This window comes from Seriola lalandi, unplaced genomic scaffold (genome assembly GCF_002814215.2).
Source record: "Seriola lalandi dorsalis isolate HSWRI2012SDOR001 ecotype SW California unplaced genomic scaffold, Sedor1 jcf7180002054362, whole genome shotgun sequence".
NCBI classification, from domain to species: Eukaryota; Metazoa; Chordata; class Actinopteri; order Carangiformes; family Carangidae; genus Seriola; species Seriola lalandi.
This window is the reverse complement of record NW_019524915.1, coordinates 121,117-143,766: the sequence shown is the minus strand read 5'-3', so window position 1 is coordinate 143,766 and position 22,650 is coordinate 121,117. Positions and strand designations below refer to the sequence as shown.

General features: G+C 44.1%; 1 protein-coding gene across 3 annotated transcripts in view; it reads right to left on the bottom strand.

The window, feature by feature from the left end:
- Nucleotides 1-22,650, bottom strand: part of LOC111656659 (RNA binding protein fox-1 homolog 3-like) — a 332,987-nt gene that overhangs the window by 222,755 nt on the left and 87,582 nt on the right. For all 3 annotated transcript variants that reach the window (XM_087174563.1, XM_087174562.1, XM_087174564.1), the window contains exon 3: nt 20,219-20,281. The gene's annotated coding sequence lies outside the window, so the exon portion shown is untranslated. The remainder of the gene's footprint in view (nt 1-20,218; nt 20,282-22,650) is intronic.

Genomic DNA, 22,650 nt, shown 5'->3' with positions numbered 1-22,650 from the left:
GTGGGGGGGTTGGGGTCAGTAGTTAGCGCTGTAAAGATTTGGGATTTTCAGGTAATTTTTCTTAATGTTGTCGATTCATTCACGCTTGTGTGTGGGGGGTAATTGCTGCATGTCGTGTTTTTGCCGGTGTGTGTGTTTTGTCCTTCAGGGCCTCAGTTCCCCTTTCACAAATTCATTTAAAGCTGTGCTTACATTCACCTTTAATGTAATACTTTAGATATTAGGATGTTGGAACAGCAAATTAGACCTTCCCTTGAACCTGATGTGACTAAATTACATTTTTGTCAGTGAGGAGAATATGTTCAAGATGAGATCAGTGAAAGTGAAGCAACGGATCTAATGAAGCAGACGCGCAGTGCATCTTCAGGTGGGAGATAGAAGTGTTTTATTTTATCTTATATTTTAAAAACAGCGAACAGGGAAATGCAGAAAAATAATGTAGGTGAAAATAATGCAATTGACTCCAAGCTGGTGATTACACATTTGAATTTTCTTCTCCTTCAGTCTTTTATTCTCTTTAGTTTCTTTATTGATCAATTAGATCAATTCCTCATTCTCAATATTTAAATCCTTTAATACGAAAGATTATGGGATTTAACATCAGTCCTTGAGATTCTAAATTTCTCTGCGGAGACATTTTCAAGACAAAATCCCTTCCTGAGGTGACGAGTGACGCCTCTTCGTGGTAGATTAACATTAAAAGTTCCTCATTCCCATTATGAACTGGGATTGGGGTGGGGGGTGACTGGTTTCCAGTACAACGCACCTTATTTGAATTGCACAATAACTCAGACACTAATTATTCTGAGGGATTAGAAACTTTCAGTTGAAGTAACTTCTGTGTGAGACGATGACATTAGTGACTGAACTGTCTTGTTGTTAGACTACACATCTGGATGGGATTTGTTTTTTTTTCAAAAGAGATCTTGATTTCAGTGAGAGCTGCTGACTGAATAAAGCTGGACTAACTCGCTAACCTACAGTTGCTTGAGGTGAAGTGTAAAAATATACATATAAAATTGTATTCAAATCAACCAATTACTTTTGAAAACCCATTTAACAATGACAACAATACTACCTCGGCCTATATGAATATGGCTTTAGAAATTCTATTGGACTTCATAGGAACCTTTAAATAATGCAAATGACCATTTTCAGTTTGCAGCTCGCAGGGAGCAGCGCGGCTTTGCACTTCAGTTCAATGTCAGAATGAGCAAGGAGGAAATTGTGTGCGAGAGGAGACTTAAGCACCTCTGCGAAGGGCTTAAGTAGCAGTCTGAATTGCACCATTTATGCATAAGGTACCCAAAAAAAAAAAATCACTTGGAAAAAAAAAAAAAAAAAGCCTCAACGTCAACTCTCACTCTGGGATCCATCAGAGATATTCTAATAGAGCTTCCTCTTGACGGCCAGTAATTCCCTCAGCAGCCGTTCGCCGTCAGAACGGCGAGCTGCCGCAGAGCAGACGGACGTTCTGACAACCTGCCGCGGCTGTACCTGCGCCGAAAAAAAGTCAGCTTTTCATATCTAATGTCGCCGTGACACTTCCTCTGTGCAAATAGCCACAAATCCATTTATAGAATGTAATCAGACAATGACATATTCCGGTCTGAGCCGTGGCCGCACTGTACATTAGCATGAAGCTTATGATGAAAGTGAAGGGAAACAATGAGGAACAAAAAGGGTGATGAGAAGGCAGACAAGCTACGCATCTCCAGAACCAGGAGAAATGAATCACCCGGCGTGCTGCCCTGCACAGCTTCCATGAGAACAAATGGACTAAAGCCAGCTACAATTAATCACTATTTGCGTTGGAGTTGGCCATAATTCTTTCTTAACTGGTTTAACTAATGACAACAACTGGAAATGAATTACTTATTGAGAGAAATGAAACAGGAGGCTTTTACCAGTGGTGACAAAATAGAAAAAAAAAAAAAAAAAGTTTTCACAAGACTTGAAAATAAGATCAAGCATTATAAAGACTGCTAACATCACAAAATAATTAAAAGAAACGAAAAATATCTGACTGTTCATCTCAGTGAGAGTTTAATCCTATAGCAATTAGATTAAATATTCATGTAATTAAAATGAAAGTTATGAGTTTGAAACAACTATTTCTCGGATGTTCCCTTTTTGTTTAACAGAGGTTGTGTATATTGGACCGAACCAGTGATCCCCATAAAATTTCCAAATCCAGCAATCATACCACATCAACATTTCCACTGAAGGCTTCACATAAAACGTAACTGGCCTCATAAAAGCGGTGTCAAATGCAGCCAACCTCTCATAAAAACCACTGATGAAATTCTCAGACAAAACTATAAATGGCATCTGTAGAGAAAAATAATACTGCTCTTCATATAGAGCGGAGCTGCGGCGCTTTACTGCATTTTTTCTTTTTTTTTTGCACTCAAATATGTGACGCGTATCTGACCGCTGAAAGCTGCAACACAAATTACACCGCAACCTTGAACATCCGAATGATGCACAAAAACCAAGTTAAACATGCAGTCCATATTTCTATACACATTTTTTTAATACTGCACATGAAGGGTTTGCAACAGCTATTCATAAATCCATCTCAAAGTTTGTTTTAAAGTCCTGGAAGTCTTCTTCTGGGAGTGATTTACTAAACCATAGAAATATCACCATCAACTTGGTCATGTTGCAGTTAATATAGACTCAGGGGTTCCTTTAGTCAACCCTAGTTTGGTTGCTAAGGTCTTAGACCAAGTATAAGACCAAGATAAGGGGAAAACCTTTAATACTTAAGTGACCAATTTATGGAAACCTTAAGGAAAATCTTAAGGCGTTTTGTGCAACTGGTCCCAGATTGCTTAATTAAAAGTTATGGGATGTCTCGGCTAGGAAATATTTTAGTAATGTACACAATGGTTGCTAATAAATCCAATCAAAAATGGAAACAGGAATTGACAGAAGCATCTCAAATGTAGCTATATTTTTGCATTTGTCCACCAAATTAAATGTTGGTATTTTATGGTTCTATGTGTTTCACCTTTTGAAGCTGACTCAACACAACATGTTGGGTGATTCGGCAAAACTTCAGATAATGTTCACAGACAACAGTTTGTACAGTGCTGACGGCACTGGTGATAGGACAAGTTTTTATGATTGACAGTCATATTAGATTAAAAAAAAAAAGAGAGAGATTCTATGACATTCATGTATTTGTTCAGGGTTTAACCTGAGCCATGCCTAACAACAACCACAGCGATCATTATCACATCCATACAGGGTCAGTAGTGCACAGCTGTTAGAATATCTCTTTAATGCAGTGGAATCGGATCAGTCCTCGGTATCGGGGAAGGAAAAACCTGTTATCAGGGCGTCTCAGGGCTCACACCGAACTCACTGCCGCTGATGGGTGAACATCGTTTACTGTGTATTAATGAAATAAACTGGCCCTGCAGAGGAGTGTGGAGCTGTTTTATTGAGCAGATTTTCCTGAGCTTAATAAAGCATCAGTCGGTCTTTTTCTCAGGCTGATTAGACGGTTTGGTACGCAGCCACGTCCTTTCAACACACTCTTTCATTTTGTTTTGTGATTGGTTGCTGATTAGTTGGATGTAATTGGATTTTTTTTTTTTTTTTTTTTTGTTCCTGTCTTTCTTTTCTTCTTTTGTCTGTCTCTTTAAAGTCCTTGGAGACTGGCGTGTGATAAAGGGCTGCGGAGACAAACGACCTTGAACTTTAACTTGAACTTTGTCCGCCTCTCTGTCTCCTCCCTGTCTTCCTTTTTCTCTGTCTTTCAGTCCATCTTGCTCATCCTCATTTACATGGCCCGGGCTGCAGAGCTCGAACAATCCATTAGCTCGGCGAGGATGTTGAGGAGATCCATGCAAATAAGTGTGAAATTACGCTGTAATCAGTCATGTAAATCGCACCGGTTCTCAATCTGGGCATCATCATTTCTTTGTGCGTGTTTAGAAAATGGCATGCGGGGGCGATGGGTGAGGTTTAGAGAGAGCACAGGGAGAAGAAAAAAGACAATAAGAGAAGTATTTGACAAGGAAGAGGATATGAAAAACACTCAAAAAAAAAAAAAAAGAAAAAAAAAAGAAGCTTTGATTCCTTATTCAAAACTGAACTCGTTTTTCCTGTTGGATTCGGTTTTAAAAAATTCATACCGTGATCAGCAATGCGAGACTTGCAGCGCATAGGCTTCCCGCCTCTTCTTTGATGAGGAGAAAGGAAAGGATGGAGAGAAGGAGTCTGATGAGACAGAGGGATGGTTTGTATGAGCTTTGTTCACAACAGAGCAGCTACAGTACCGCGGCGTAATGTACAGGAGAAAATCATCTAGGAGGAAAGTTTTCACGCACAACATGGAAAAACTTTCTCACCATAATAGTTAAAATTGTTTCTTTTACTCTTGAGAAAATATTCAATTAACAAAGAAAAGTTGAATCCCACTAGAACCACATGGTGTTTACTGTGTGTTGTACTCTGCAGTTCTCTCAGGTTTACTATCGGCTTCAACAATACAGATCCGAACATCAGGTACTGCACGCTCATCGATTCTGACAAAAAAAAAAAAAAGGAACATCAAGTTCCACTGAAGATAGATGATTTAAAGCAGACAGGAAAAATTTGTCAAAGGATAACAATGGCTCGACACCATCTTCTATTTAAATAAATAAATAAATAACATCTCAAAGAAAAGTCTGAAACCAACAATTAATTTACTCTGCTTAGGGTGTATTCAGATTAACAATAGCGAATGTCTCAAGATTTGCAGCAAAGCAATGCAATGTCATCCAGCAACACACTGCAGCGGCCAATCAAATGGATGCATCATTAACAACTAAAACTCTACGATGGATTTAGATGGATGATAAAGTGAGTGTCACTGATATATCTTTATATAGTTGTAAAACCCTGTCTCGTAGTATATAAACAGCTGGGCAGTGTTTTGGCGTCTGCTCAGCCTCAGACTCATGGATCTATTACATGCGGCACACACCGGCTGTGTAGTGTCACGTCCTTTAACACCTGCAACACACACACACACACACACACACACACACACAAACAAAGGCTAAAGCCAGGCAGAGCCAGGGCGTTGATATGCATAAGCTATATGTGGACAATATGAATCTAACTATTCCATCACAGCACAAGTAATCTCCTAAATCAGTGCTAATATATATATATATATATCTCTATATCTATCTATATATAGATATAGATATATCTATATAGATAATGATACAGTTGATATGGGGTAAATAACCAGACAGGAAGTTTGTTTCTTTCTTAATCCAGTAAATACTTGACAAATGAAGGTGCTGTAACACGAATCCATTAAAAACCCAATACTGCCATAAAGCAGTTGTACTCACTGATTTGTTAAATTGCCCATAATGGCATGATATGAAGAGAGATATTAAAAAGAAAGAGCTAACCGTGTAAAAACAGTATGATAAAATCTCTGATGGTATATATCTTTATATCCACAGGCAACCCACTCCACCCACAGCCCGATACAGAGCATGCCTCTGTGCACAGAACTGTTAAAAAAAACATCTATAAGAGTCATACTGTTACATATCAGTTAGGTGTAGAGGCTTTGGCTACACAGAGAGCACTTGTTAGCAGGATGAATTCATTGAGAGTTTTGTCTGCTCATTGGATTTGACAATAAACAGATGAAATACCAGCAGTTCTGCCTTTTCGCTTGTGTCACACAGAAAAAGAATCTCTCTAAAAGCACCGCACTATCAAGCCACTTGAGGTAAGACGAAGAAGCCTCAACTGCCGTAAATAAGTTCTTAAACAAAAGGGAATAAGATTGATTTTCCATATCAGGCAGTGGTTGGGTTTGTTGGGAGAAACTAGTGCCATTAGAGCTGCAGAAGTGGTGCTGGATGTGAGCGAGCTGATGATCGGAGTGAATTACACAGACAAAATGCACTTTCAGAATCAGTTTCACACAGTCACCTGAGTGTCTGCTGTTGACTACCACAAGCTGTAGCACAACACACCGTCTCGAGTGTGAGATTGCTTGTGTATACATGTGTGAGTGTGTCAGCATATGCATGTCGACAAGCCGGGGAGGAGTGTGAAAGCAAAGCACGAGAGGAGCAGCGAGACGAGGGATCAGGATTTTGGCTCAAATACAATTTGTGGAGGAGTCACTCAATCAGCTGACAGCCGTCAGTGAATCCTGGTGGGGGGAGAGCGGGCTGAGCCACTGTGGTCAAACACACACACACACACACACACACACACACACACACACACACACACATACACACACACAAACACAGACAGAGATTCCATCAGCACCGGGAAGCTCAAACAGACAGATGGGCTAATTCGTGACTGACTGTGTGTTATGAAACATTATCTCTGTGTCAGTGAAATCAAAATAACATTTTGGGCGTAAACGCGGAGCTTGTAACTGCCAACACAACACACCACATGGCCGTGATAGATGCACGCAGGACCGCGATGCATGGCCTCGGACGAAATGTTTTGTCGCTCAACTGCTGCAAACGCTGTTTATTGAGTCATCTGGGGTGAACCGCATGCAGCCGTATATGTTTGCCAATCGCATCCCACCTGCCAGCGCCAAATTAAGCCATCGAATCAATTTCAAGAGTCTGGAGGAAAATGAAGGCCATTATAGGCATTGAATTTTATTTGCTCTCTATTCAAAATTAAAGGCTATTGACAGACGGCTTTGTTTTGTTTTCTTTCAACCACTCTACTACGGTGAGAGTGGGGATAGGTGGCTGCGGCTGCATTTTAATGCCCTGCCCCTTTAACGGCCGGCTACAGAGCCACTTTATAATCCCCCTCGCTGGGGATTTGTGTATGCGGGGAGTGTATTGTAGCTAACTGAACCTGGCTCACTGCTCTCCGCGGATGTTTTGTTGTCAAATAATGGGAGAGTGATGGGGTCCTACCCACGCTGCGAGCCACCGCAAAGATTAGACAGATCTTCACACTGGACGATTGGTGAAATTTATCACTGTCACTGGGTGCCAATCCAGGTTGTTGTTTTTTTTTTTTTTTTTCTTTCTTTCTCCCACCGCCCCCCACCCACACTGTTTGTGGTGGTTTCTCATTTGGAACCTGCAAACCAGTTGTCATGTGTACTTTCCACTCCAATAGTGATAGCTTTAAGCAGCGCCTCAAAAATCACCCTCTGCTTCATGCTCTCTGCACAAATGCTCATCGCATTCTCTGTCTGGCGTGCATGGGAAATTTTAGGGGGGCGGAGGTGATTTGTGTTGGTATGGATGGATGTGTGTGTCGTGACATCACTGAGCGAGTGATAAATCTGGAAAAGAAATGAAAACACACTTGCTGGGTGACAGGTAGGCAAATAGTGCATTCTCTCCCTTCATCTCCTTTGTCATCGACTCATTTTCCTCTCATTCCTTCATCTAAAAGCAGAGGCATCTAACCACAAAAATGCTTAGACTTATATGAAAGATGCATTCATTTCAATTCATTTTGCACATCCTTCGTTCTTTAACAGGCTTGCTTAGTGGTTAGAGGATGTATTTTGTGTGTAGAGTTATAAGAATAACATCCAATCTCCAATTCCCAGGTGTAATCTCCATATCTGTTGAGGGTCTTTATGAGCCAGCGGACGTGACACTTCTACTGTAAAACCCTTCATTTAAACACCTTGTGCATGTGTGTTAATATGCACGTGTGCCAGTAAAGCATCAAGCAGGAAGGAGGATCTCCCCCCCCCCCTCCTTTCGTGAGTTAAGAGGCCGCGTTTCTCAGCCAGCAGATTTTGATCCCTTTCGAAGCGCTGCTGGAATTAGCATGCAGGAGAGAGCGCTGAAAGGTGCTCCAGCCCTTTTACTCTCCCCTCCACCCCCACCCCCCTTTCTCTCTCTCTCTGCCTCCCCTCTTCCTCAGGTAAAAGTAATGGATTGTAGCTGGCTCTGGCCTCCGTCCTGACGCGTCACGCCTGCTAGCCAGCCAGCCAGCCAGCCAGCCAGCCAGCCAGGGCCAGGCAGGAGAGAGCAGAGCTGTGGGCTCTGTTATTTAGCGTCCATTCCTCCACAGTCACACTCGCTAACTCTGAGGCCAGCTGTCCAGGCACACCAGGCCTCAAGGATGGCAGCCCGCCTTAACTGAGAGGTGACACCCCCCTCCACGTTCTTTAACAGATTGCCATCTCGGGCCAGCATGTTTGAATACCAATGCATAACCACAAAAAAAAGCCTCCTTACCGCAGCGACGGACAGGAACAGAGAGGTACGATAAAAGAGACTTCCATTATAACAAACAATGAAAAGAAATTGACTAAAACTTTCTTATGGCAGAAGGTTAGGACATACAATATTCTCTTTATGTGTACTTACAGTATGTGAAAGCTCATATTTTTCCTCTGACCTCATCATGAACTTATGATTCTGCCCATCATCTTTTTACCCACAGAGACGTGTCTTGTTTTGTCAGTCGAAAACCAAGCAAAGCGGCAACTCCTCACATCCGAGAGGCTCAGAGCAGAACCAATGTGGCATTTCTAAACCATCGTTTGCAACCATTTCCTATTCATCCACTTATCAATCGTTTAAGCTCTAGAATGGAATGTGGTCGGTCGCTTGCAGTCATGGACTTGCAGATTACTCTGTAGCATCTGAGTAATTTTTTTGCCTCTTTTAGCTCAGAGTTTTGGTTTTGCTGAAGGTTCAATCTCAGTTTCCTCATTAGCAGTGTGCAACTGTGCGACTGATAAACCACTGTTTGCTCACGTTTTCACCGTTACAACCACATGAGGTGATAACACATCAGGGTTGTGCGTCGGTCAGCTTGTTGTGGAGTTCTTATATAAGTGTTCCAACAACAAACAAAACAACAACAAAAAATAAATAAATAATTGAAAATAGCCTTAAATGCATCATGACTTTATTAATGTGCATCAGCATCAAATTTGACATGAACGTCAACCTGCACATCCGGATGCGCGTGGGAGCAAAGGTCGTGGCTGCGTAATCTGTCCTGACAGTCACCCATCGCTCACACTGCAGCGGGCCTGTGTTAATGGGTATGTAAATGTACAAGTAAGTAGGTGTGCAGTGGGATGTGCAAGTCAGAGTGAATGTTGATGTACAATCAGTGCAGGAGTCCCCTCACTGAACTGACAGCTGTCTGTGAATCCTGGTGGGGAGAAGCCTGAGCCACTGTGCTTAATGAATGTGCTCTGCCATCAGCTCAGGATCTCAACCAAAACACGTGAGCGCGCCCACACACACACACACACACACACACACACACACACACACACACACAGACCAGGATTAAGTCTACTGCAACATTAGCAAAACTGCAAAAATACACCCTAACTGAAAAAAAGACTTATTTGGACCAACTTCCTCACAACCATGAATGCTGTTACGGTGGTGAGTCACATCAGGCCCAATGCCAATGAGCAGCATTGTCAGCTGTGAAACAGGTCAGGCAAGCAACACTTATGAGACTTTTCAAAGTAACATAACAGTTCCAAAGAGGACAAATCATCCGTACCCACATTACAAGTGCATCAGTCAAAAAAAAAAAAAAAAACAACTGCAAAATGATTTAATATCTCAAGGGGGACGAGTCGAGAAAATGAGGACAACATCTGCCAAACACAAACTGAATCAACAAAGAGGAAGAGCCGACACAAGCTGAAAACTCACCGACGGGGATGTGACGATACGCACTGTACATCAGCCCGGTGTCAAACACTGCTAATTGGAATGACAATCTAATATGATCCTCCTGTATCTAAATGTTTGCAGTGGTCTAAGTGCTTTTCCATTATGTGATAATGTTAGGAAATTTGACCTGTGCGATTTGTTTTTCTTTCTCCTACAGAAACCCAGCCGCACAGTGCATCAATGAAAACAAAGCAATTTATACACGTCTCACAACTGGAGAGCATTTAGAAAATACAAACAGCCTGCACGGCAGTTTTCTATCACATTTGACTGTGTCCTATAATATTTTATTTAATGTGTGGAGCTGTTCAGAGCAAAGCATCTGCATGAACACAGTCCTCAATCCTCCACATGCTGTCTGTTCAATGAAAGCAGTGGCGGTCGTGAGGTGTCATTCACGTGTAAAATATCACAGAAATAGACACAAGACGACGGTTTATAGCTGCGGACATGTTTTAAACTACATCTACTCTTACTTCCTGACTGAGAAATCTGGATTAGGCCTTGAGCCCCGCCCACCACCTGATTGCTCCAGGTGGACAGGTGAAAGAGCAGAGAGCATCAAGATGGTTAGAGGAGGAAACATGTTTGAGCCTCAGTCTGACCCAGACTCAGATGAGGAGTCTGTTGAGACCAGAACCAGAGACTAGCAGACGCATCAGAACGGTTAGCGCAGTTAGCATCTTTTGTTTGTCTATGTTGTTTGCTAGCTTGTAACTTGCACTGGGTGACACGCTGTTAGCGGTTGTGCTAATAATAACTCTCTCTCTCCGTGCTGACAAGGTTTCAGGTTTGTTTAGCCCCGCCCCCCGCCCCCACAAGTTGACAGGATTGGTTCCTTAGTTATATGACATATGATACCCAGGCTGAATCTGTTTTTATGTCATTGGTTCACTGCAGTTCAAGGTGGAAACACAGCTGACTGATTTTTTCACTCATCATATGTCTGTATTAAAAAAAAAAAAAAAAAGAAGGATGTTAACAAGGTTAAAAACACTTATCAACTGAAATCACTTGTCACAACACTTTGTAAGTCCATTGTGAGCAAACAAACCTAAAATGTAGCTTCATATACTGATGAAAGCAACTGACACATTAAAAGGAAATGCCTGAACCAGATGTGCTGTGACGTACTCGTATGCAAAGGTATGAAAATGTTTCAGCTTGTGTTCCTACGCCAGGAGCTTCTACCTCTGATTTTCCTAATGTGTGTAGAGGGAGAGAAAAATTCAGTGATAGTTGTTTTGTTGTAGCATCCTTTGTGATTATAAAAGTTATGTCTTCTTCATTTTATGCATTTATTATTTTGGAAATAAGTGTAACACAGAAAACACCACAGATTCATCCTGTTTTCCAAAGCCAGCTCCAGTGTGGTGAAGTGAAACAAGCGACGTCTCTGCTCACTTAAGGTGACAAACAAAAGCACAGTCCATTAGAACAGCATGCACAGACACATACTCCTGCATTAACAAATGTAATCGTGTTGAGCGGCACATGTATTTTTCATTTCTCCTGCCACTGCTTCATAAGGCCACAGTCACGCAGCTGCAATCATATCTTAAGACAAAATGAATTTGAAGAGCTCGCTGTGTGTATCTGCCTTCCACGCTGCCTTAACTTCTGTTCTGCCTCCTCACTGCCAGGAGAATTAAACCTCACTGTGCAGTAATGGCAAAAGTGAAAACAGTCCCCATTAAATGTGATAAAAAAAAGTAAAAAAAAAAAAACTGTGTGATAAAACTGTGTTTGTAAAAATTGCAATACATGTGTCATTCAACAAGATGTATTAGTTCAGGTAGCAATTTGTCTCTGCAAGCTGTTTTTAATGGGTTTTTGGAGCCGAGGACTTCCGGAAGGGAAGGCAAACATGCATTAGAACAGACAGTATGAGCTTTGAACTGGGACATTAGTGGGTTTAGATGTTTCCTGGGCAATAATGGCAAGAGAAAAACTAAATGCATCATCTCATAAACAACAGGAAGCGAGTTATACACCCAAAGAGAGCTGGCGTCCCGAGCCCCGCATCTTTGGATTCGCTCGTTTGTGAGAAAGCATTACAGATTGTCCTGTTTACTAAACATGCGCGCTGTGCACAGAGAGCTGACATCGCATTACAAGATGTGTGGACACTAAAAGAGTTCACACACTTTTTGCCGGATCAATCCTCGGTTACGATATGTGCTGGGAAGTGTGTTAAAACAGAGGAAATTGTTCACAGAAATGGGGAAAAGGTTTATGTAACCGTTGGCAACCGAGGCCGACAAGGGGGGTTAAAAGGACAAGTCGTAAGGCCTATGTGCTGTGACCCCTCCTCCATCTGGTAGTGAATGCTGCAGTTTAAATTTTTCCATCGACCAAAATCTGTCACACAGCCATTTCGCTTGTCTTTTTTTTTTTTTTTTTAAGCTTGCCCGATACGCAGGCAGCAATGACAGTCATCTCCGAATGTCATCTAAGCGAACAATTAACAGAGCAGCAAAAATGTGAGGTCAGATATAATTAACATATGTGCTGCTCAGCTATAATTGCTCAAGTCTAAAGCAAGTAATTAAATCATTCAAAGTGAGCCATGCAGACAATGACTGACTTGAGTTTTTCAGATGTGCAAGAGAGAGGCCGCGTGGAGGAAGCCGCTTTTTTCGCTTTGCTCCTCTCCGTCGCACCACCCTTGGGACCGGCGCGTACACAAAACGAACAGAAAACGAACCGTCTAGCTGGGGGTAGCTAACACGGAGCTAATGCTACGTGCACTCCAATGGAGAAATGGCGCTCGCTCCCGTGCCGCCAGGAGAGATGCACCCCCAACCCCTTCCCCTAAACTCCTCCTTTATTCTCAGGAATCAAAGACGTTCAGTCGCGTGCTCGAGGTGCTCCTAATTGACGGCGCAGAGATCCGCTCATTATGATACATGCATCGGGCTGGCCTGTCAGACGGAGGGAGGTGGAAGGGAGCGGCATTAAGCGAGTGGCAGGAGCATTATCAGTCTATATTTCACAGGTGTCAGCGGGGACTTGTCCCCGTTCCGTCCTCTGGGTGTCATTTATTAAATGAAGGAATGAAAGGGATGTTTAAGGTAGAAATACAGGCCTGCTTGGACAAGGGATTATACATTGTTACAAGATGAAAAATTGCATTTGAACCTTGGATACAAAATCCAGGTTCCAGGGGTTCCATTAATGTAATGTCTTAACAGCTATTCATGATCACATATACCCAGCATGCTTTAGGTTTGTACAGTAACCTGTACAAATCACCCGATCGCCCACACCAGCGTTTATAAATAATGTTGGAGGAGATTAAATTCAGTTTCAATCAGAGGATTTCCTTGCTTTGTTTTGAAACAGAGGTTTGTTTTTTTTTTTTTTTATATGACATTAATCCGTACAGTTAACCAGCTGACACCGATGATTTTCGAGTGAGGGAAGAGAACCAGAGGGTCCAGAAAAGAGGAATCTACCGTTTCAGCTAATTCTTCTTCTTCTAAATTAAACGAGAAAATGTGTTGTTCGTAACTTCCCTCCACAACAACACACGTGATCTGACACCTCTACGGTTAAGGTTCGGCTAGGTTCGTGCACAAAAAAGGGGAACGATCGTGGCTTTGTTTAAAAGAACTATTCGGTGGTCATTGTTGAAAGAAACCAGAGGTGACTGTTGATGTGGAACGGGAAGCGAACAGCTGTCTCCCGTGTCCAGGTCCAACATTTTGTTTACCCACCTCACCACTTCAACCTCTGCTGGCTTTGTGGTTCGATCCCAATGTCACACTAATTCCTCCTTGGCTCCTGGCTGACAAGAGTTATATTTCTACAGGGTTTTGTCGCTTGAATGTGAACATGCTGTTATTGGGCATTTTTTAAAATGGGAGGACAGACTCCTCTATAAAAGACATGCTCTGCTGAATGAGACGCAACAAAGAAAACCAGGAAGTACACAGAGTTTGCACCGCAAATTACTCTGACTTAATACTTTCTAAACGTAGTTCCCGTGAGCAGCACAACCACCGCGACCTGTGTGTAGTCGTTTCATCACTGCGCTCCACCCCCCACCCACCCACCACCACTACCTGTTTCACGAGGATGCTCAAATGAATTCTGCTGTGACCAAGCACTATAAAATACACATTTCCATTCATGAATTTGGGGAACTTGGGAACTCAAAATCTTCAGTCCACCAAACTTACATATCTTTGGGCCATGAGCGGAAACCGGAGCACCCGGGGGAAACCCACACAAGCATGAGGAGAGGAGCGCACAGCCTCCACACAGGGAAGGAAGGGAGGGAGGAGGGGGGGCCACCGAGTCCTTCCTGAGGATTTGTTTCTGTCAAATGAAGAAAGGCGTTGGCAACTTTTGACATTATGTTCTCAGTGGACCACGGATGAGGTCAGAAGCAGTACATCATCTTTTTTTTTTTTTTTTTTTTTTTATATATTTTCTTTTTTCCATTGGTAAAACTCAGCTACAGCACGCCTTGTTACAGTATGATTTCTTTTCATAATAAACCGATATGCTTTCAACCCGCCTGACCAAGGTACTGAGGCCTTCCTGAGCAAATTCAAAACACTTTGCGTGTGCTCCGTTCTTGACATTTAAAATCATATGAAAATGAAAATGGATCCCAATTAGAGCAGCAGGAAGCAGAAGGCCCTCTTGGTTCTCTTAGTAACAAGCTGGTTTAAACATTTCCCCCCACGAAATGCCTTGAAAATTGACCTTCTCATTCTGCGAGCGGTGATAAAAGCAGCCTTGAGTGGCCTCAGATCAAGTTATTTTGATAGTCGGCTGCGCGGATGAAAATGTGAAAGTAAAAATAAGGCAAAGCAAAAGGGAGCATAATCACACGGCGTATAACTGCAGAGGTGGCCCCTTTGCACTTCAATGTTCCACATTCATTCATCCACAGTCTGAGTAAAGAAACAAGACATTAACCACCAGGTATTAATGTAAATCACAGGAGTGGAAGACGCTAATAACCACTTCAGGACAGGTGATTATTATTGAGGTGATCGTCAGAGGATTGACACTGTGTACTGAATAAGGTCTAAAAATATATGAAATAATGTGAGTACATGCTACAGAGCTACTGGCATAAACACACAGCAGTGCTGTAACAGCCTAATGTGAAGGCAGGGTAGAGAAAAATAAAAAAAAATGCTATATTTAAACTTGAGGGTGCCGAGGCAGGGATGTCGGTTGGATCACCTGTTGAAGAGCATTTATTTCAACAGGGGAACAAAGGTCAGCATCCTTGCTGGAGCTTTGATTGGCAGGCGGGGGAGCTTGATGCCCACAGCAGCGGCCCAGCGGAGCAGCCAACGGTGGCGTGTGGTTTGGCTGGGCCACATTTCTGACTCAATGCTGACTAACTGAGTGTGTCTGCTGACAGTGTGTCTGACTGATAGGATCACCCCGGGAGGCTCTTCCAGGGCCTTTACAAAGTGTCTCTGATAGGCCAGGCCCGCAGCACTGCCGCGAGGGTCCGCCGACAAATTAAATTTAAGCCCTGCTAATGCATAGCGTAATCATAGAGTGAGGTGGTGATACATTTTTCAGCGGGGTTACCATGGGCGCAGCAGAGGAGGAGCTTGGTGTAGAATCCGAGATGGCAAAGAGAAGAGAGGCGGCAGCAGCTGAGGGAGAAATAGCCGAGTGTGACCTCGGCTCTATGCTGAGAAATCCTGCTCTCAGAAGCCAAGGACTCGTATGAAAGAACAACAATAACACGCCATTATGAGATGTAACATTTTGCGACGACCTGCGTTTCCAGGGGGAAATTTGAAAGAAAAGCAATTTCACATTAAACTATCTGACACAATGCAGGTCTGTGGAGTAGAAGAGCGGCTGGGGGAAAAGAAGGGGAGGCAGATAGCACGGAGCCTGCGTGCATGTGTGTGTGTGTGTTTTTGTGTGTGTGTGTGTGTGTGAGAATGGTTGGAGGGATGCTGGTGGTGGGGGTGTTCAGGAGCTTCCTAACAGCCATTGGCCAACTGGAGCGAGAGACACACATCCCCTCTGCCGAGTTAAAAGGGATGGAGTGGATGAAATTTCAAAGCCTCCCCTGCAGACACACACTCTGCTTTGCACACATCAGCACTGAGATGTTCACATATTCGACGCTGTCGTTCCAGCCTGGTTTCCTCTCCTGTGCGCTGGTATCAGACATGGTTCTGCTGTGTTTAATGAGAAAACCAAACCCAATGAAAACTGCCCTACATGCATACATGTGTGTGTGTCTGTGTGTGCGCGTGCACGGGAACGAAACTCTCGCCACGTGTCCAAATGTCCCTTTTTATTTCCCTTCAATGATGCTAAGAACTGTCCTTAATTAAAAAACAGGTTCTCTTATATTTCCCGTGATTACTTGCTGCAGGCAGTACAAGAAAGTGAAAGTCACCGTGAGATAAGGAGGAAAGTGGCACAGACATTCACCTATTACATTCTATTCACTTATTATGACCAACAATGCCGTTCTGATTAACTTGCACATTGACATCATTATAAGACACATTCCAGAAGCGCTAACACAAAGACCAACTCCGCTGCCCTTGTACACACAATATGGAGCCCTCAGAGCTGCAGCATGTTCAGCTCTCCCTCCTCCGCTTTTATTTCCCCGACTTGACAGCCTTGATTTGACCACTCGCTTCCTTTTCTGTACGAGCATCTCTCAGACTGAACATCTGTACGGCCGCGTAACAGCGGTACGCGCCATAAAACAAATGCGGCAGAGTTAGATTCCGACACACAAAATCATCTGTTAATTCTGAGATCTCTCCTTTTTGTAGTTTTTGTGCGTGTGTGTTAGTGTTTGTTTTTGTTTGTTTTTTTTTTCTTTTTTTTTTTTTTTGTTGGCAACATCTTTGTTGCTAAGCAGTCGTTGCTGTGGTGATTTTGCACTGCACTTCCCAGAGATCACAAGTCAGTCAAAGAGTGTGGCCGGTACTATGTGACGTCTTCCTTGGTGAATTTGATGAAAGGGAACTTTGACTCCTCTTCTTTTATTTATATATATATATATATTTATATATATACTTTGAATGTTTCACACGGTTAGTCTTCGATTTATTCACATGGACTGAAAGCATGAAAGACATCATGTTCATCAAAGGACTGAACAGCATTTACAATAGCTGTGTAGTCTTCCGTTGCACAGACACACAAAAAAATTATTAGAAAAAAAAATCCCCAGATTGTGACTTATTGTGTAACGCACGATGTCGTGCCTTGTGAGATGGATATGAGGAAATTGCTTGACTTCCTGACACATATTGAAGCTTTTCTTCTTCCTGACCGGAGATCTCTAACATCAGAGGGAGTCAGGTTCACCTATCGACTGGTCTAGCACCGCCCGCCCCCGCCCCCACCCCCCCAGCCACCCACAAGTCCTCTACTGGTATATGTACTCAGACGCACCTCCAGAATCACTGTCACCCTCACTGAGTAATTACAGCGATTAATGCATGGACGGAGCTCGCCTCTGGCTCTGGACACTCTATCAAGACGTGTGTGGTAATGGATGAAAGCACATTCTTAATAGAGAATCTATAGTGTCTAAAGCTAGAGAAACAAAAACAAACCAAAAAAAAAAAAGAACATATACCTTTTTGATCAAGACTGACTTTACCCACAATCCTCTTGGGGGAGATCGTTTACCAGCCTCGAAACAAGAGAAAAAGCGGTCAGGTTCTTCTGCCCTTGTCGTTGCGCTCGCACTGACCTCTAAAAATGGACAACAAAGATCATATCACGAAACCAATACTAGCGCCAACGGCCTTTGCACAAATTGATTTAGCCACCCAGAACTCACTCCCATCTCAATGAGGTGGCAGGATGCTCACAGCATATATCACTGTCACACAAGCACCCTCTAGTGAAATGTGATTTTTATCTTTATGAGCTTTTTTTTTTCCATCCTGCTCTTCGGTACAGCATGTAGCTGGTTGTGATAAGTGATGAGAAATAAAGGGCTGGCGCATTACGCTAATACAGGTGCTCTCGGCGCATATGGGTGCTATCACACAGGGAGAATGACATTGTTGTGGTCCTGTGCGTTTGAAAGCGGCTGGTGAGGCAGCAGGGGGCCTGTGGTATATGGCTCATAGATCACTAATGTGTGGGTGAGAGTTGTCACCAGCCAGCGCCTGGCTGTGAAGCACAACATAGTTTATGGCACACAACCGCTAGACGTAAGCATGAATCGTGGCCCAGGCAACAATGAGGAAAAGCGCACTAAAAATAGATGATAAGCTTTTTTGCGCTCGCCCCAGAAACAATGGCTCCATTTGATTTTTCATGTGTTCAAACTGTGGTGCAAAGGATAAAAGAAGCAGTGTATAATGTCTAACCAGGCCTATAGTAAAAGATCGGGATAAATAGAGCCGAGAGGCCCACGCTAACCTGAAACGCACCCTCGGTGAAGGCTGGAAAGACACGATAAATGTTGCACTTTCAAGTGTGTTAAATGCACTAAGAGAGTCTGGGCTTTCTCCCTTTCCAACTGACAACCTCTGTTACACAGTTAATTACAGCCAAGTGCAACACAGCGCTGTGTCAATTATCATGTGCTTTAGCTCTCTCCCAATGGATATTTTTACTGCCTGGGTTTCACTGCTAAAGTTTCTACCTTCTTTTATTGCTATTCTGCCCAGGTCTCGAGGCTGAATTACATTCGGCAGACAGAGCTGTAAAAACAGAAGGGATTTAAGGATTCAGATTGGTGGAGGGTAACCTAATCTTCCGTAATTGGGGGAATGGTTCTCATTTATATCAGCCTACTTTAGAAAGCAAGCTCATCGGCAGGCTGCTATCATCCCGGGCATTTTGCTCTGACGATTCATTTTCATAAAGGCCAGGGAAAGGGAGGTCGGCCGCCACGGCTTCGAACACACATATTAAACCTAATCATCATTAATCAAAGCACCGCTCTTACTTAGCAGGTCATGGAAATCAACATACATACATAACGTAAACGCCGCACAGAGATCCCTCATGTGCTGGTTTTGCCTGAGCCACCATGCTGCTTGAGTGCTGTGAAATAACACATTCTGGGCTGCGTCGTCTCAAAATGGAACTAAAATGGTAATCCTCTGCCAGGCGAAGCGTTCTCGCCTCGCCAGATGCTTAGTTCTGAAATTTGCCTAATTGCCACGCTCAGATCAATCCCTTTTACTCTGCCAAATGAATCTGCCAAAGTGTGTTGCGAGCGTTTTGTTGGCCCAATATGCTTTTTCTCTTGCAAAGATTCGTGTTTTCGCGACTCCCGGCGAAGGCCTGAGAGAGGTTTTCGGCCTCGGTGACATATCCGCACAGCCGGATGCGTGTCCACCCCTGCTGACCTGTGTGCCCATTAGCCATGGCGATGCAGTGAGGGCACAGGGCCTATTCATCTCAGTGCCCGCCCACACACGCACACACACACACGTACACCCACTCTTCATATGGCTCAGACACATGCTGTGGGAGGACTAAATGTGGCCCTTTGATCAAAGGGCAGCGTGTGGGAATGGACACTGACTTACTGACCTCCACATACACACACACACTTGTAAAAGACACTCTAAACATACTATAATACATGTATATGGGTATCCATAAGAAGTCAACTCTTATGATCTATAGTCCTGTGGTAACATGTTTCACTTAACAAGCTGATACACACACACACATGTGAGCACAAATGGTGAATGGAAAAAAGCTAATTTGTGCAGCTGCTCATTAAAATGAAGTGCATGTTATGAATGGCATACACAAACACACACACACACACACACACACATACACACACACACACACACACACACACACACACGCTCTGCACATTGTGGTGAAGGTATGCACCAGGACAAACATCCATCTGTGATTCATCACCCGTCCACACATGCCACACGTCTCACATCATCATGAGAAATGACTGCATGACAGAAAAAAAGTCTTCTTCCAAAATAAGCAAGAGAAGTAAAAAGAAAAAAAAAAAAAAGAGGAGGAGACGGAGGAGAGGTCCTTCTGTGTGTGTAAATATGGAAAGTGATGGATGAATCAGAAGTTTAGTCAACAGAGAAAAACCTTGGTTCCAGCTGCCCGGCTGTCTGATGAGCCACTCTGTGCTTGTCAACAACATCCCCTATCATTCTTGCACAACTATCTACTCACAAAACCAAGACCCGCCCCCTTCATCCCTTCGGCAATTCCACCATCCTCCAAGAGAAACACCTCCGATAGCAGAGCGGGCTGCTCGCAGCAGCGACGGCAGCAGAAATCTCATTCCCCCCTTGTCTCTCTTTCTCCCCTCCCCTCTTCCCTTTTCCCTCTCCTCCTCTCTATTTCTGTGCATCTTTTCTCAATCCTTTTTGTCTCCACTTCTTTTCCCTCCCTTCCTGCTCTGCCACTGCGTTTGGCGCCGCGGATGAAAACATAAAAGAGGAAAAGAATTAAAAAAAAAAAAAAGGAGAGAGAGGGAGCGAGAAAGAGACAAACCGACATCGGGAAGGCTGGAGAAGCCAAATTAGCATGAGAATACTCACAGTGTTGTTGTTGAAGGAGCGCAGGGATGGGAGCGCGGCACCGGTCCCTCCGTCAGATACAACCTGCACACACAAGATTGAAGAGGGAAAAAAAAAGAAAACTAGGCTGTGAGAGCGGCAAAGAGAGAGGGGAGAGGAGGAGGAGGAGGAGGAGGAGAGAAGAGCAGGACAAGGAGGAGGAGGAGAAGAAGAAGAAGAAGAGGGAGGAGGGAGCAGAGCATCTAATGCAAGCACCAACAGGAGCCCAAATAAAGAAGTAAAGGATTTCTCGGGGAATGCGTGTGTGTGTTTGGGCAGTGATGGTGTGTGTGTGTGTGTGTAGCCTATGTGTTGTTATGTGGGAGGGGGGGGTTGTCTTTGGGAAATATAAAACACACACACACACACACACACACTCACATGTGGGGTTGCACTTGGGTGCGCAACCACATCTGACAGGTCTGATCTGCAGTCCACCTACCTCCTTATCGCTACCTCACTCTTCCACAGCACTATGCTCTCTCTCTCTCACTCTCTCTCTCTCTCTCCATCTCTCTCTCACGCTATCTCTAACTTGCTCGCTCTCTCTCTCTCGCTCACACTGATGCCAGATATTCAGCCGCTACAGAAGAGCTATCGCCCTCATCGCTGTATGTTACTGAAAGAGGGAGGGCACCGTCGGATCTCCCGCCCGCCCACGCCACCCAGCCCAACTCCACCCCCTCCATCCTCACCTCCAGCGCCACCTCGAATGTACAGCGAAAGAGAACGCTTCAATTGAATGAAAGCAATCCCAGTGGCATTGAGGCAATTATAGAGGCTGCTGGCACTGTTTTCTGCCTCTTTTTTTTTTTCGTCCTCCCCTCCTCTTCCTCGTTCCCTCTGTCCTCTCCTGGGCTGATGGAGGGTCTGTTTCCTCTCTCTTTCACTTCCTCCGTGCTCCAGACATATGCCACTATTAATGTAGCTTCTGTCACTTCAGCTGTTTTGGTCAGATCACTTCTGTCTCTCGCTTCCTGTTCCTCAGCCCACGTATAGAGTCTGCCTTCTTACCCTACCTGGCTGCGTGGCTGCTACGCTCCCCCCCGCTCCCACCCCCGAAAAAAGCTCCACAAAACCTGACTATCACCTCCACCTCGCACAGCCTGACAGCGCCATTCCGCTCCAGCAGCTACTGAGAGGTAAAATATATTAATCCTGCTGGCCTTATCGGGTCTTGCAAGGCTAGCACAGCATGGCACGGCACAGTGCTGAACAACACAAATGATTGAGGAGAAACTTTAATAACTGTCTTTTAGGCCTGGTTTTTTGATGCATGCTGCTCCTGTATTTTCTTTCTTCCTTTTTTTTTTTTTTTTTTTGAAAATCTTGCAGAATATATATCACCAAAAAAAAAAAAAGAAGAGCTGTAAGTCAAACACCTCAGCCTCTAATCAGGTAGCCCTCCCTCCTTCCCCTCCACCCCCGCACGTTGCATCCCTCCAGCCACTACTGCACTTTATCTCCCCTCAATTAACATCTTCTGAGCGAGCTTCTATTATCTTAACCACACAGAGCAGAGAGGTCCTCCGAGGAGACGCCGTGGAGGACGGCTGAGCTGTGGACAGAGGGCTCCCAGCCCTGCTGCCGCCGCTTCAATTCGCAGGCCTAATTAAAGCCCAAGTCAGACATGACAAACTGCGAGCAGAGGTGCTACAGAAACAAACACCGACAGAAGCGTCGCCTGCGCGGGTGCGTGTAGCCCGGAGGATTCTCTTTGTGAGGATTATCTGCCAGAAAACAGACACGTTCATGTCAACGTCATGACAACATCATCTAAATCTCTTCTGACTGTTTGCTCAGTTTGATCGTGTTTATTTTCTGCCTTCTGTATAGGCATTACCACAGTGTCATAGCATCCACTGTAAATCATTCTCCATACGAAGGCGAGGCAGAGAGACAATGCCACCTCGCTTTAAGATCAAGGATTCCTATAAAATACATAACTTGATACAGTTGGCTGACGTCATGCTTATATATGGCTAATTTCCGTTTTGTATAATGCCCCCTCTGCACTGTTTCATCTGTTTGGTTGCCCTCACCAACTTCAATTTCACCCTATGAAGCCATCAAACCACCCATTAAGCCATCAAGCTGCCCTCTTTGTCCTTGCTCCCCTGTCTGACAACAGTAAGAGCCGGTGTCGCGTCGCGTCGCGTCGCATCCCCACCCCCACCCCGCACTCTCAACACCGAGGTAGCCCGGCGATTTGGCTGGCCCTGCTGCCGACTTTGGCTCAGGCCAGACTATTAAGAGTATTCTATTACTGTTGGGTTAACCTGTCACGCTTGGCTGTGGCTCTCTTTATTGTCTGGCTGCTCTGAAAGGGCAGGGGATAAAACTCCATCAGCGGGACAAACGACCACACATGCCGCCATTCATCAGACGCCTGGGGTTTCCCCACGGACACCCCC